The 4829-nt window shown below is 55.5% G+C and overlaps 1 long non-coding RNA gene across 1 annotated transcript; it reads right to left on the reverse strand.

The window, feature by feature from the left end:
• Positions 1-499: 499 nt before the first annotated feature.
• On the reverse strand, positions 500-4106 carry LOC132474218 (uncharacterized). Its single transcript, XR_009529622.1, has 3 exons — positions 2797-4106; positions 2214-2750; positions 500-1916 (listed from the first exon to the last, which is right to left on the reverse strand). It is a non-coding gene; the product is annotated as an uncharacterized LOC132474218 (long non-coding RNA).
• Positions 4107-4829: the final 723 nt, after the last annotated feature.

Genomic DNA, 4829 nt, shown 5'->3' on the forward strand with positions numbered 1-4829 from the left:
GTTAGGAAGTGGAGTCAACAATAGATCACTTCCAGAGAGCCTGCTGTTCCTCAACGAGAACGAAGCAGAGAATCAAGTGGCTCCGACATAGGGAGCGTGTCTGTGGGCTGTTTACCCCTCCTGATGGAGGCGCTCCTGATGACCAACATCCCAACGAGGTCAACAGATGAGGCTAACATAGAGGCCCTTTGCCAGGTATGGGCGCCCCCAAGTGGTTGATTCTGTTTTTACATGGGGCCTACTTCTGAATTATACAGTGATCTACGTACATTTGATTCAATAGAGGATAAAACACCACTAGATTAAGGTATGGACCCACTGGTTTCACAAGAAAAATTATGTTTTTAATGTAAATTTGTGTGAAACAATTAAAGTCACAACAATGTGTAATTGCATAAATGCCCATGAGTTGAAATGACCTGAATTCCTATCTTAAAGGCTTGACTGCCAAGGGGCGTTTGTTGGACACATAGATAAAGGTTGACAGACCACTACTCTCTTTTCACTGTACAAAATCTTTATTTTTTGCTCAATAACGTACATAGGGACCCGTAAACAAAGAAACAGGGAAATGTTATTAGATACAAGCCAGAATGCAATTCAAAAATATATATAATAAAACTAAATAAAAAGGCAGGTCTCCTATGGCCTGTTGATTGAGGAAACAGTTTGAATACAGCGTAATATGATGTACAAAATATCACACAGTGATAAGTTGCTATTAAAAAAATAAAATTAAAAAACACAAAGAAACGAGTCCTTTACCTTGGCCTCTGACTGATTACTGATTCTTTTTTTTTCTTGATTTTTTATTTTTACAAATTCTATTTTAGTTTTTTTCCTTTTTTTCTTTACTATTTTACAAGGTATACATAGCTGTCAATCACAAGCAGTCTCTATGCCTAGCAAAGAATGATTCACTTGATATGATACTACAATATTCTTACATCTTAATTATCATATCCAGTCCAAAAAGATGCGACAGGTAAAACATGAAACTGACAGACCTTCACATCGCTGTGACCCTCTCCTCCCGCACGTTGACTTTTTCTGTCCTTTTTTTAATGAGTCATAAACCACTTTGAGTGTTTTGAAATTGGAAATAACTCCAAATGTACAGATAGCATCTCTATAGTGACTAGGGGGGAAACACACGATTTAACCAGCATTGTTTTAATGAACTCAACGAACTCTACAACCCTCCAGTCTCCAGGTGGGTAGCATGTAGCCCGGTAGCGCTGAGAGCTAGCAGCCCCACAACACCCCCTGCTGGGTAAGCCTGTTAGCTGCCTAGCCTGGTAGCGCTGAGAGCTAGCTCCCCCACAACACCCCCTGCTGGGTTAGCCTGTTAGCCTCCTAGCCTGGTAGCGCTGAGAGCTAGCTCCCCCACAACACCCCCTACTGGGTAAGCCTGTTAGCTGCCTAGCCTGGTAGCGCTGAGAGCTAGCTCCCCCACAACACCCCCTGCTGGGTTAGCCTGTTAGCCTCCTAGCCTGGTAGCGCTGAGAGCTAGCTCCCCCACAACACCCCCTACTGGGTAAGCCTGTTAGCTGCCTAGCCTGGTAGCGCTGAGAGCTAGCTCCCCCACAACACCCCCTGCTGGGTTAGCCTGTTAGCCTCCTAGCCTGGTAGCGCTGGGAGCTAGCTCCCCCACAACACCCCCTGCTGGGTTAGCCTGTTAGCCGCCTAGCCAGGTAGCGCTGGGAGCTAGCGGCCCCACAACACCCCCTACTGGGTTAGCCTGTTAGCCGCCTAGCGTGGTAGCGCTGGGAGCTAGCGCCCCCACAACACCCCCTGCTGGGTTAGCCTGTTAACGCTGCAAGCTAGCAGCCCCAGAACATCCCCAACTGGGTTAGCCTGTTAGCGCTGCGAGCTAGCGGCCCCAGAACATCACCAACTGGGTTAGCCTGTTAGCGCTGACAGCTAGCGTCCCAGAACATCAAAGACTGGGTTACCCTGTTAGCCAGCAGGCCACCTAGCCTGTGAGCCACCTAGCCTGTGAGCCACCTAGCCTGTGAGCCACCTAGCCTGTGAGCCACCTAGCCTGTGAGCCACCTAGCCTGCGAGCCACCTAGCCTGTGAGCCACCTAGCCTGCGAGCCACCTAGCCTGCGAGCCACCTAGCCTGCGAGCCACCTAGCCTGCGAGCCACCTAGCCTGCGAGCCACCTAGCCTGCGTTACACCTAGCCTGCGTTACACCTAGCCTGCGTTACACCTAGCCTGCGTTACACCTAGCCTGCGTTACACCTAGCCTGCGAGCCACCTAGCCTGCGAGCCACCTAGCCTGCGTTACACCTAGCCTGCGAGCCACCTAGCCTGCGAGCCACCTAGCCTGCGAGCCACCTAGCCTGCGTTACACCTAGCCTGCGAGCCACCTAGCCTGCGAGCCGTTCCGTGAACATTGAATCGGAGCAACGAACCTCACCAGAGGAACGCTGAGCGATCAGGATGATAACAGTCACCGTCAGTGGACTATAAGCCGGCCCCCCCTCCCTGAGTCCAACAGGAGACCCCTGGTCTCAGGGGACAGCGCCCCCTCAGGTCACAGCGCCACACTACAACTTCAACCACAGGAAGGAGGATCCACTACGACCCCCAGCCTTTCCTCCTCAGCTCCACTCGGCCTTGCGTCCACAGACACGAGAAGTCTGGACCCGGCCCCGGACCAGGCCCTGGACCAGGCCCTGGACCCGGACACGGAGCCGGAGCCGGACCCGGACCCGGACCCGGACCTGGACCTGGATCCGGCCCTCAGGGCGGGGCCCTGGACCGGGCCCTCAGGGCGGGGCCCTGGACCCGGAAACGGAGCCGGACCTGGACCCGGCCCTGGCCCCTGGACCGGGCCCACAGGACCGGGCCCTCAGGGACCACCTGGAGCAACAAGCTTCTCCAAAACCCTGAATAAATAAAAGGCGTGCGCTGGCTGGGACCCCCAGACCAGCAGCCAGCCGGTGGCCTGGAGGACGCTGGAGGTACCAGCTCCCCCGACCCTGGAGGACCAGTACGACCAGTGGCGTCTACGGGGGGGTCACCAGAGGCTGACTGGTAGGACATGTGTCAACAATCAACATCTTCTGAGGAACCCATTGAGGTGGTTCAACTGCGATTATATAAAAGATCTGTAGGCTAGTTAGAGACACACACACACACACACACACACGTTGTTAGAGTCATGACTCAGACGCTCGTAGTGAAACACTCAGATCTCAGTTAAACAGAAAGCTGAAGACCGCGGTCTGCGATGGGAATCGAACCTGAACATCTCAAACCAACGCTCTTCTGAGCCCCTGGGGCCTCCTCCTGGTGGCTAACGAGGTCCTCCTCAGAGGAGACACGCCCACTCGTTAGTGTGCACTGAGGGGTCAGAGGTCGCGGCAGGTGCAGCGGCCCAAATAAGGACTCAAACTAAACAGCATTATGTCACTTGGGTGTCTTGGCAATGAGGCTGAAATTAAAGCTATTGGTTTGAGTGCTGCTAGCTACTCAAACACGGAGAAAACATTCTGTGTAAATGACACACACACACACACACACACACACACACACACACACACACACACACACACACACACACACACACACACACACACACACACACACACACACACACACACACACACACACACTCTCTTTGGAATGTAGTTCATTGTCTGGTTAAGTCAGACAGACAGACTGCCGTGTCCACGTCTACAGGAGGCGGAGGAACGAGTGGATACAAATCTTTCAAATTAAAAGCCTTTTGTGCGTTTTGTTTGTGTGCACATCCTGTGGGCTTTTATCTGTGTAGTGTCAGCAATCCAAGCCTTCCGCTTTTTCACTCACTCACACACAGACACACGTGCACGCACACACGCACGCACGCACAAACACACACAAAGTGACTATTGGCAGAACCAAGAAGAGAAACGGGAAGGGTTTAAACATTGTAGTGTAGAAAAAAGGTGTTGCCTCAAGACATTAGTAGTTGAAAACAGAGCAGACCTTGTGTTATAAAAGCAGAGTATGATTAGTATCATATAGTAGGAGTCACTGAGGCATCATGGGAACAGCAGGGGGCCGGGGGGGCCGGGGGGGTCCTGTGGAGAGCACCCAGCCAGCGGGCTGCAGGACGGGGAGGGGGGGGAGGAGGAGGGGGAGGAGGGGGAGGAGGAGGACGAGGGGGGAGGACAGGGGAGGTGGGGGGAGGAGGAGGGGGAGGACAGGAGGGGGGAGGGAGGACAGGGGGACAGGAGGAGGGGGGAGGACAGGGGAGGTGGGGGGAGGAGGAGGGGGAGGACAGGAGGGGGGAGGGAGGACAGGGGGACAGGAGGAGGGGGGAGGACAGGGGGACAGGAGGAGGGGGGAGGACAGGGGAGGTGGGGGGAGGAGGAGGGGGAGGACAGGAGGGAGGACAGGGGGACAGGAGGAGGGGGGAGGACAGGGGGACAGGAGGAGGGGGGAGGAGGAGGGGGGAGGACAGGGGAGGTGGGGGGAGGACAGGGGGGGAGGGAGGACAGGGGGGGAGGGAGGACAGGGGGACAGGAGGAGGGGGGAGGACAGGGGAGGTGGGGGGAGGACAGGGGGGGAGGGAGGACAGGGGAACAGGAGGAGGGGGGAGGACAGGGGGGGAGGGAGGACAGGGGGGGAGGGAGGACAGGGGGACAGGAGGGGGGGGGAGGACAGGGGGACAGGAGGAGGGGGGAGGACAGGGGAGGTGGGGGGAGGAGGAGGGGGAGGACAGGAGGGGGGAGGGAGGACAGGGGGACAGGAGGAGGGGGGAGGACAGGGGAGGTGGGGGGAGGACAGGGGGGGAGGGAGGACAGGGGGGGAGGGAGGACAGGGGGACAGGA

This window comes from Gadus macrocephalus, chromosome 16, assembly GCF_031168955.1.
Source record: "Gadus macrocephalus chromosome 16, ASM3116895v1".
Classification (NCBI taxonomy): Eukaryota; Metazoa; Chordata; class Actinopteri; order Gadiformes; family Gadidae; genus Gadus; species Gadus macrocephalus.